The sequence below is a fragment of the Mirounga leonina genome, unplaced genomic scaffold (genome assembly GCF_011800145.1).
Source record: "Mirounga leonina isolate KUSES-001 unplaced genomic scaffold, KU_Mleo_1.0 Mir_170, whole genome shotgun sequence".
In the NCBI taxonomy this organism is placed as follows: Eukaryota; Metazoa; Chordata; class Mammalia; order Carnivora; family Phocidae; genus Mirounga; species Mirounga leonina.
Window position 1 is genome coordinate 27,343,324 of NW_023270433.1, and position 11,904 is coordinate 27,355,227.

Here is an 11,904-nt window from a genome sequence, read left to right on the forward strand (position 1 = left end):
TAAAAAAATCAAAGACACATAGATTAGAAATTGAAGGAAATCTAGAAAATCCTCTAGCAGAGTGTTGCCAAGTCCAAATTATATTATAACCCAGTATACAATTTAAAATCCACATGGACCCCAATAATGTGACAAAGAAGGCAGGTGAATGTGAAAGATGAGTCCAGTTAAAACCACTGACATAAGAAAGTATGGAAAAGGTTCAGATATAATGTGGTGACATTGTTTTATGGAACATCAGATCAGTGATTCAAAAAGTGATTGAATCAATTTCATTTAACTAAGGTGAAAACCAAGTTGCAGGGAACTTAACTTATCTGAGATCCCACAGTTCAATAGTACCAGACAAATTATAGGAAATGTGTTTATTGAACACCTATTATATGGAAGACCCTGGAACAAATGTTGTGAAGGGAATGCATTTGTTTAAGGCAGGGAGGTTACAGTCTATACTATTGGCAAGAGATGATGTATGCAGATATAAGGATATGTATGTATGTCCTTATGTATACTATACATGTATGTTCGTGTGTTCTGTTTTTAAAGACAGAACAATATAGGAATGGATTGGGGCCAAAGGGTCCTTATATGTAAGAGTAAAGAATTTGGACTTTATCCCCTCTGCAGAGAACCAATGAAGAATTTTAGGCAAGGAAATTAAACAAGTAAACCTATATATTAGAATAACTGAAGATGATGATCTGGAGAGACATGTGCCCAGAAGCAGGGAAGCCAGTTAGGAAGGTACACTACATAGTTTCAGTGAGCACAGATGAAAAAGTCTTTCCTTAAGCAGTAGCTGTGAGGACTGATAAATATGCATTGGCTAAAATATGCATGATAGAAAGATATAAGCATTAATAACCCATTTTTTTTAATATTTTCACCTGACAATGACTCTCAAGTGTCTTCAGACACCTCATTTCTCCTTACCTGCTTTTCATTAGATAGATGAAATGTACCTAAAGGAGTGTCAGCCCAAAGAACATTAGAGTCAAGGACAGAGATGAAAACTGGCCCTGGGCTTCAGAGATTCAACTGACCCACATGCCATAGAAGATACTGTGTGAATTGAAGCATGTGTATTGAAAAATCATTCACCTGCCTTCTCCTACTGGCTGAGATGAACCCCATTAGCATCAGAAGGACAATTCAGGGTGAACTTGGGAAAGAGGAATTGGCTTTTATCCTTATAAGTAAGTAAAGGTGACCCCTTAATACCTTACCCTGCATGATTATATTAGTATTCTGGATTTTGAGTGAAAAAGTGCTCTCAGTAGCAGAGAAGAGTAGGTGATTAAGGGTCATAGGGTACATTTGAGTTAGATTTGAAAAGCTCGGTCAACCATGACAGGCTATATAAACAAAGCATGGGTAGTTAGACCTACAGTTTGGCTTTCAGCACCAGCTTGTTATGATAAAACTTCTTTGAAACTTGTTTTCTTCATTGAAAACACAGGCATAATTAAACCGACTTTATTTACTTGTAAAGTTAAAATAACAGTGTTTGTGAATATGTTCACCAGAGTGTGAAAGATAGTAGGTAATTGAAAAAGATGACAACACAAAAAAGTAAGCAATGTCAAGTTGGGTTTAAGATCAGTGACTCTGGAGGTAAGGACATCTGGGTTTCAATCCAGACTTCAGCATTTACCAGCTTTGTGCCCTTCAGCTAAGCCTCAGTTTCCTTCATCCATAAAATGTGAATCCAAATAATACCTGATAGTGTGTGTGTGTGTGTCACAAATAGTAAGCTTTCAATATTAATTACTATTACTGTGTTATCATTGAATGTTTTTTTCTTTTTCCCGTCCATGAAAAGATGTTTCACGTTTTATAAGTATGATGTTTTTGGTTCATTAACAACTGTCTGTGACTCTTTAATGAATCTTGGAATCTTTGAGTCAAATGGGAATGTATAAAACATGCAGTCACATTTCCCACATTATTGGGATCCACCCAAGCATGAACACTTCCAAGAATGAGAGTTCCTTCCCTCCATTGGCCTTTTAATCTACCATATGTCCATTCTAATAGGAACCATATGACCACTCTAATAGAACAGGCTTTCTTTCAGTAAGCAAAAATCATTTCCCTGTAACTTTCTCCTTAAAGTAATATTCATTTTCCAAATCATCTAGAGAAATATATTTTCCTAGAGAATATCTATTCATGTATTTGAGGTCCATTTTGGTTTTCCCTACCTGGAGAATTTTTATCATGAAACGTTCAGCTCATTGTGGACAGTAGACTGCTCACCTGAATTGATGAAAGTGTGGATTAAAAAAAAATTTTTTTTGTTACATTTTAACAATTTTACAATTGAATGTGCCAGAACACATTTATACCTGTTAAACAGATTTTCTAAGATTTCTGCAGAAACATGTCTTGATTGGTTTTTTTTTTTTTTTTAAAGATTTTATTTATTTGACAGAGAGAGAGATAGCGAGAGCAGGAACACAAGCAGGGGGAGTGGGAGAGGGAGAAGCAGACTCCCTGCTGGGCAGGGAGCCCGATGTGGGGACTCGATCCCAGGACCCTGGGATCATGACCTGAGCCGAAGGCAGACGCTTAACGACTGAGCCACCCAGGCGCCCCATGTCTTGATTGTTTTTAAAAAGGAGTTATTAAGACATAATTTCATCTTTTTAAATTTGGAATTTGAGTCCTGTGCTACATTTAGGTGCTTTGCGACTACTATGAACCCAGAAAAGCCAGATTTCATTCCTATTTACAACTTGGGATCAGCATCCCTTCTCAGTGTCTCTCTCAGAATTTCCCAGTTACATTGGAAGGAGAGTGCTGGGAATTTTTATTTTTCTCCCTTTTTTTTCAAGTTGCTCATTTTTTTTAATTGAAGTATAGTTGACAATGTTACATTAGGGTTTTGTTGTTGTTGTTGTTGTTGTTAATCATTTTTCTTGATAGCATTTGCCAACACATTAACCTGGGAAACTCTTACTCTTCAAGACCATACTCACATTCCTTCTCCAAAAAGCCTTCAGAAACCTCCCCAAGGCAATTGTTGCTCCCTGATTGCCACTTGCCACTTCCCAGTGAATTGTTTGATTGCAAGTAACTGGAATTCTTTATTTAATAAGAGAGCAGAGAGGAAATGTATTGACTCACAAAACCTAAAAAGGGTTAAAAAATAAAACCACATGAAGAACTGGAGAACAGCTCAAGTTCTAGAAGATCTAGGTCCTGACTCCAGGACTGTCTCTCATGACTTCCTTTGCTTTTCTTTGTTAGCTTTCTATTTTCTTACTTCAAACTGGTTTTCTTCACAAATTGAGAAATACAGCTCTTAACAGTATCCAAGCTTTAAAGCTTTTACTATCTGCCACTGGCAGGGCTGGGGGGTGGGGGGGAGGGGGCGCAGAATAACCCTCTTTATCGGAACCAGTTGAAAAATCTCAGGGAAGTATTATGACTTGACCACCACTGGACTCATCAATTGTGTGACCAGAGAGGCAAAATACGATCAGCAAAATACTATGATTAGCTTGGCTTTGGTATAGTTACCATTACTGGACCAGTTTATGGTGGGTAAGGAATCAGTTATCTAAAAGTATGGCAGCCTTTAATGAAGATATCTAGATGTCAGGGCATGTAAAGGCAGTTTTCAGGGTGGGGAAATAGGAAGGTAGTGCCAAATATCCCAAAGATGTTTATTTTTTCTATTTATTTGTATCTGTTTTTACAACTAGATTGTGAGATTCTTGAAGGCAATGACTATATCTTAAGATAGCGACCATGCCTCCTTATTTTCCATGGACTGAAAATGCATTAGGTCTGGAATATATGTACACACACACACACACACACACATATATATATTTACACATATATATACACATGCATATATATACACACACATACATATTTACACATATATTTAATAAATATATTTTATAGAATTTATAGATTATATATTTAAAAAATAAAAATCAATACATCTATCTTTTCTTAAAAAATAACACTTGTGCTTAGTAATTTATATATTTAAAAAATAAAAATCAATACATCTATCTTTTCTTAAAAAATAACACTTGTGCTTAGTAATACTTAATATCCATAACTTGTGTTAAGTAACATATACTCCTATCATTAGTGTAGTCTTTGTGGTGTTTGCAACTTTTGGCAGATAATCTTTATAGTTAAATCTAGGAAATAAAAAATAAGCCAAATATTTTAAGAATTCAGTTCGTAAGAAAAAAAAAGCAGACTGAAATAATATTTACATTTATGGCCAATTTAATAATATGCATTTGTCTCTACAGGAAGCCTTAAATTTAATTCATCAGGCTTTTAGTTCCAGTTACAAAGCAACAGGATGAATCCTTTCCAGGTTAATATTAATACTTTCAAAGATCCCTGGTGGCTAGTTGAATAGACTGATTTGCCTTTCAAAACAATTTGCATCCTTGTGTTTCTGATACTTTGTCTCCTTTATGTTCATTCTTGGCCCAGTAACATTTCTGAAGGCCTGAATTCTCCTTTTTCTTTGGGATTTGCCTCCTGCAGGAAGGTGCACACTCAGAAAGACTACTCCTTTGCCTTATATCATTCAGATCCCCGACTTCATCACTGACTTCCTTTGTGGTTTTTTTATCTAGACACTGGCATTTGTTTTTTCTGTGCCTAACTGCTCTGGTTTTGTCACCTCTTGGAACTGTAGTTTTTTGCCTCATCTCTTGTTTACTTGAGGATCTTTGTTTCTCAATCTGTAGGCATGTGAGATTGTTACAGTGGCTTCCAGCTTGGGAAGTACTCTCGCTTTTAGAACACTTGGGTCTCTTCCCAGAAGTTGAAGGAAGTTTCACATATTGGACTGTGGTCGAAGATGCCCTTCCACAGTTGGATTCATAACAACGCACATTCTTTTCTTTTGAGTGGTCACAGCATATATTTTGGATGAAGCGTTCACTTCTGTGACTTCCTCTCAGAGATGAATTACTTGAATCTCTGCTTAAAGATCTCTTTGTAAGCCCAACACACCAAGATTTGGATCTGTGAGTACTGGACCTTGATTGTCTTTGGATTCTTCTACTGAAATGTGAACCAACTTCTGCAAATTGGGAGGACTCTTTGCCCTTCAATCTCTTTTTTCTGACAGAGCTCAGTTTCCTACTATTTCTCTTCGAAGAAAGGGCAGTTTCTGAAATGCAACTCCAAGAAGGGTCCCTCTTTCTGGATTTGCAACTTAGCAGGGATCTTTCTCTGGGCAATCTTCTTTGAAAAATCTTCAGTGAAGAATCTGAGTATGTATTTTTTTCTGCTTTTTTCTGGAAATTGATCTGCTGGTCAGGGCTCAAAATCCTTTCTTCTCTCAGACTGTACTGAGATGGCTGCCCCTGATTAAAAATTGCTGGGGAACTGAAAGTATGTGCAGTTGTTTCACTCTTTCCCAGATCCTGGACATGACCAGGAAGCAACTTTATCCCTTCCATTTTCCTCTCTTGAACTTTTTTTTTGCAATTCAGTATGCTTGGGCCCCTTTCCGTTGGTGTAGTATAATTCAGGAATATATTAGTAGAAGTTGTGCCTTTTTGATCTCCTGATTCTGGTTTGTCTTTGATCCAAGCATGGATTTTGCTTGCTGTTTTATGATGGAGTAGTGGGATTTCAGATTTCTTCAAGGAAGAGTTACCATTTGGAAATGGCTTTAAGCCAGACAGAGGCTTCTGCTCATTATTCCGTTGGTCCTGGGTATTTCTAGACTGCCTTGTATCATGTTGAGATGCCAGTAGAGCCTGATCCTTAGACAAAGGCAAAACAGAAGCTGATGCTATGGACTTCTTTTTTATCCATGGTGAAATAGAAGGACATTGATAGATGGCTCGTTGGTCATAGGTTTCCATGTTATAAGGTGAATGAACAAAACTGATAAACTCATGCAGAAAATGGTGGGTGTGTTGTTGGAGATAAGGTTCCAGGAGGTGAATGAAGGACTCACTGTCCAGATCATATTCTGTCATGTGATGGAGAATGGTGGATAGGATATTCTTCACCGTATAGCCATAATCTCCATAAACAGCTGTTAGTTCCCGTTTCAGCCAGGGGACCAGCCGGTGTAGACAACCAGGGTTTTTCTTGAAATAATTAGCTGACAAGTGCTTTTCAAGTCTGTAGCCTTGGACATGTGTCACCCAAATTCCAGAATAATACAGAGCTCTTCTGAACTTCATTACCACCTGATCTCTAAAGTGGCCTACGGATGTGGAGTTTGGCTGGAACTTCCCACTATCCCCAAACTCCCTCAGTAATTCCTGGACAGTCAACTCTTTCAATGGTCTGATTTTCCTTGTAATGCCCTCAGGGTTCAGACTGAGATGGTTGTTTTGAGAAGACTCTGCATAGCTTTCCTCCTCTGAGGGAAGAAACCCTGAGTCTTCTTTGGTGTCATTCTCTGGCCTAGTGGAACAACACTGAGAAGGAAAGCACTGCACACCAGAAGAAAGCATGGATTTCTTTCTTGATCTTGAATACAAAGAGTTGTTACTACTCTTGTTGAAACAGGGATTCCAATCAGGCTCATTCTGAGTACTCTCCAAGCAGTTAGGACACTCACAGTCAGATGAGAAATCAAATGGCATTGCCCTGAAAAGATTATATTTCAGTTACATATGAGAAAAATTGGTTCAAATCAGGTGCTCATATGGCATGAAAAATATCTAATAAAAACATTTCATGCATATTTCTGTAATATGATTTGTCTCTCCATGGAATAAATTCTAGAACAATGTTAAGAAACAAACTATTCCCTCAAATTAATAATAATATACTCAATAAAACCCATTAGAGAAAGTCAATGAGAATTCAGGCACACTGATTTTTTTCTTTCTCACTCAAATTAATTGTTGCAAATACTGAAAAGCGAATTGGAAATATCAAAATTCATTACATTCTTTAACTTAGCAATTCTAACTCTAGAGATTTAATCTAGATGTACAAATCTACAAATATATGCATGCTGATTGTTTTGGGGTTTTCTTTGTAATAAAAAACTGAAAACAACATAAATATCCATTGATAGAGAACTTGCTAGATAAATAATTGTTTATCCATAGTATTTATTTGGTAGCTGTTGATTTAAAAAAGGCAAACCTGTATGTACTAATATGAGAAGATGGCTGAATATATTGTTAAATGAAAATGTTAAATTTTTAAAAATTAAAAAAAAATTAAATAGGAATCCAGAGAGGGAAGTGAGCTCTGACACCACTTAGGTACCCAAGTCTGGTGTCCTTGAGCTTCAATTCTGATGGTCAGCATTGATAGGTACAGATGACAGGAGACAAAGAATGGACTCTGTCCAAGGGTGAATGTCTAAAAGGAAGCCTCTGTGTATAAGTCTATATACCTGAATGTCTACATTCTCACTGAAAAGGTAAATTAGAGGAAAAAAAAAAAAAAAACCACCCACACAAGAGTCAGCAGGAAATCTTAGCTGAGATTGTATAACCAGAAGCAATTAGAATGTCTACAGAGTAAATTCAATTGGTTTTCCTAAAAACCTCAAAAGGATAATTTATTTTAAAGTTGGTAGTAACCCCAGGCAATTGGCAGAAGCAAACATACATTCTCCCTGTAGAAGCAGAACTTAAACCCAGGTCTCATGACAAATTTCCCCTAAATGAGTTCACAATCAAAAATCACTAACAAACAAGAAATAAACTATTATAAGCATGAATCCATAGAAATAATGGAGCAAAGTTGGATCCTAAGAGAATCAGAAAATAAAATGAGTACCCCGGATGTGCATAACTGTCATCCTTTCTTGTGGGGCTTCAAGCTATGCTTTCCAAAGGTAATGCTTTCACTAAGTCTTCATTCATCTTGAAAAACAGAAATAACAGAATTATGTTATTTAGCAAATTTACCTCCTAGAGATCTGGAGTTGTCCACACTCATTTGAGCCTTAGCTGCTATTTTGTTTGCCTTAGAGACAGAATTTAGAACACTAGACAAGTTCTGCTGTGGACTGGGGAGAGACAACTCCAAGTTTTCCATAGAGTTTGGTATCTTATATTTCCCAGCAACATACCAAGTTATGTTAAGATGCAAGCCCTGAAGAAAATAGGATTCAAATCCATGACTTAGAGGTTGCCAAGAACTCTTTAATTTTCTAATAGATTTTCTAATCAGAGCCAACATTGTAACAAGTGGTCTGACTCAGAAGGGAGCAGGAGCAGTAAGTGGAACATAGGTTTTCCTAATGAATAAATTCTTCAAAAGAATAGTTACTAGTCTAATATTAATATTTGGGTTTAAATTTTTTAGTCAGAAAGTTGCCCCTTTCCCTTTAAATTCAAGATATGAATAAACTATTAGCATGTATGCAAGGTGATTAACCAACATTTTGGTTGTTTGTGTACAAAATTTTGGGCCCAAAATTATTAAAATGTATTGGGGGACCTTTATTCATTATAGCTAAATACCAGTTAATACACTAAAAAGAAACTATTTTTTGCTTACTCACTATTATACTACCTTCAAGTTTAGTCTTGTATACTAAGATTATTCAACTTCTCTCAAATCTAGGATAAAAACAATTTAGCTCATTAGATATCTGAGGGGTTTAATGAGCTACTTTGTGTTATGCCTGATACCTAAAAGCAGTTCAACGGAACCCTCATTTTAGTGTTATTTTGAATCAATTTCATTACAGATCCCCAAGACAGTGCATCACCTTTTAAAAAGCATGTGTTTTGTGTGATTTTATAATCCAAAATAAATACCATTTCTGATGCCCTCATAAGTATATGGCAGTACAGAACCACACATCCTCATAATCCTCATACCTATGTCAGCATTATATAGATGAAAGAATAGTATAGTTTATAGAAAGACTCAAATGAGATAATAAATGTAAAAAGTACTTTGTAAAATACAATGCTTATTAGAAATAAAGTGCCCTCAGAAGATAATCTCATCTATACACCACACTTAGAACAGTAAAAAAAAAAAAAAAAAAGTATCTGTTGAAAGGAAGAGAGAAGAACTAAAGGAAGGGTGAGAGGGAGCAAGGGAAGAAGGAAGAACATGAGAGAGAGAGTCATTCAAGTTTCTTTTTTAGATGCTTATATTTTAGTCTACTCCATTTTTTTCTACCATCAATGTCTTCCTTTTTTTCTTCTTATTTTTACTTCCTCAGTTCTTAAATACATACTGAAAATTCTGAAGGAGCTTAGAAAGGAAGAGATTGTTGGGAAAGAGATGTGTTGGCATCCAAAGTGAGAGTATTTTAGATTTAGGAAGATCTTAAATTGGCAATGGCTGGATGATGCTGTTGGGGAGGAAAATTTTTATTTTATACTTTAAGGTTCTTCTGGTTGGTCTAAGAATTAAATTGACATGAAACAGATAAGAGAAAATCAAATTTAATAATGTACATACAGGGGATCCACATAAACATGAGAGTTTCCAAAACTAGGCAAGATGAGGTATATATGTTATTCTGGACTCAGGAATAGGGGTAAAGGTCTGGGGCTTCAAAGTGAAGGAATGCAATTCACAGAAAGAATGGGAAGAATAAATGGTAAACAAATGTTTGCTGGGACAAGAATAAGTGTTTGGTAAACAAATGTTTGCTTTGGACAAGTCCAAAGAGGACTTTGGTCAAAATATGCCTTGCTAGGTTCCTCCCTGTCTACCATACCTAGTTTGTATTATACTATAGTTATTTCTGGTGATAGCTCCCCCTCCTAGAATAGGTCCTCTATCTAAGTTCTTTCAAGCAGTTAGGAGAGAGGCAAAAAAGAAAAACTTCTTGAGTCTTCTGTTTCTTAAAAATAATCAGCCTAAAATAATTCACATGCCAAAGAGACACATTTTGGGGTCGTAAGTTTTGCTCCCCTGTAGTGAGCACAATTAATCTGATCTTGAGAAAGCAAGATTCTTTACTTTCCTACATGAGTCCTGAGCTAGCTACTTGGAAGTGTTCCTCATCTAGCTCTTTCTAAGTTCCATGGCTCTGAGCAGTTTCTCCATGTAAACACTATTAGGGCTAGACAATTCTTTGTTCTATTTTGTAGAATGTTAAGCCCAATTCCTGACCCACGGGATGCCAGTATCACCCCCTACCCAAGTACAACAATCAAAAATGGCTCAAGGTATTATCAAATGTCCCTAGGGAAACAAGAATGACCCCAATATTCAAAACCATTGCTCTATAGTATAAAATTATTATCTTTTGGGGCACCTGGGTGGCTCAGTCATTAAGCATCTGCCTTCAGCTCAGGTCATGATCCCAGGGCCCTGGGATCGAGCCTCGCATCAGGCTCCCTGATAAGTGGAGCCTACTTCTCCCTCTCCCACTCCCCCTGCTTGTGTTCCCTCTCTTGCGGTGTCTCTTTCTGTCAAATAGATAAATAAAATATTTTAAAAAATAAATAAAAAATAAATAAAATGAAATTATTACTTTTTGAGATAGGGTGTTCCTCACAGGAGCTACAAGCAGTTCTCCACCAAGAAGTTTTAGTACATCCATTTGTGAGAAGGATCAAGTATAAATTAATTGAAAGAGCATGCTTTTTGAATCCAAAGATCTGAGCTTGAATTTTGAGTCATTTAATTTAGATTTTTCATAAACAACTTAGTTACCTTCTCTGAGTTTTATTTACATAATCTACATACTAGAGCATGGAAGCTTACTTCATAGCACTTAACCATCACCAACATATTATACATTTATGTGTCTATTTCCTCTCTGCCTTTGCTAGAATATTAGCTCCATGAAGAAAGAAAGCTGAAATCCTTGGTTTATCACACTACTATTCCCTCATTACTTAGAACAAGTCTGGTGCATTGAAAGAACTCATATGTGTTTGTTCAATAACACAAAGTCCAGCATCTAGTATAGAGTAGGTATCAACAATTGTGCTTACGGTCAATTCTCATTATTTTAGGTAGTCATCAGAAACACTGAATTAGCAAAGTTCGAACCATTGTTCCTAGGGTAAATACAGAAGTTAGATTCCTGTGAGCCTCCAGTCACATTTTCATCAACAGAATAGTATATAACCTTAGGTCTGTTTAAAGACATTTTATAGGGGCGCCTGGGTGGCTCAGTCGTTAAGCATCTGCCTTCGGCTCAGGTCACGATCCCAGGGTCCTGGGATCGAGCCCCGCATCGGGCTCCCTGCTCCACGGGAAGCCTGCTTCTCCCTCTCCCGCTCCCCCCGCTTGTGTTCCCTCTCCCGCTGTGTCTCTCTCTGTCAAATAAATAAAAAATCTTTTAAAAAATAAATAAATAAAAAATAAAGACATTTTATATATATTGTTGATTCATTAACATTGAACTCATAGCCAATAGCACTATAAATCATGCCTGAAAGATACTAACCTAACACATGTATTTTCTTCATAAGGCACATTATGGGTTTTTTGCACTTAGACATTGTTTCAGCATTATGTTTGGAGTTTATTTTAAACTGCAAATTTGCCCCCAAAAAGCAAGAAAATACAAAAAAAAAAAAAAACACACACAAAAAAACCTGGCACTAAGTAAACTGTGAAAAGGAAATTTGTTTATAGTATGAAAGCTGAAACAAGAAGGCAAAGCATCATTTTGTTTGAATTTAGCTGGGAATTGCAAGTTGAGTGGCTCAAATTTCCCATGGCTTTGCCTGTATCTATTAATGACCATGAAAATACTGTGAGGAACTCTTAATCTCAGGAAACAAACTGAGGGTTGCTGGAGTGGTGGGGGGTGGGAGGGATGGCAATGGCTGGGTGATAGACATTGGGGAGGGTATGTGCTATGGTGAGCGCTGTGAAGTGTGCAAGACTGTTGAAGCACAGACCTGTACCTCTGAAACAAATAATACATTATATGTTAAAAAAAGAAAGGAGAAGGAGAAGGAGAAGGAGAAGGAGAAGGAGAAGGAGAAGGAGAAG

The 11,904-nt window shown here is 36.7% G+C and overlaps 1 long non-coding RNA gene across 3 annotated transcripts in view; it reads left to right on the top strand.

Moving 5' to 3' along the window:
* Nucleotides 1-4,613: 4,613 nt before the first annotated feature.
* LOC118017872 overlaps nt 4,614-11,904 on the top strand; it is a 40,506-nt gene continuing 33,215 nt past the window's right edge. Inside the window, exon 1 of one of the 3 annotated variants that reach the window (XR_004681255.1) lies at nt 4,614-5,264. This is a non-coding gene — a long non-coding RNA (uncharacterized LOC118017872). The remainder of the gene's footprint in view (nt 5,265-11,904) is intronic. The other 2 variants (XR_004681253.1, XR_004681254.1) reach the window with 2 other exon arrangements.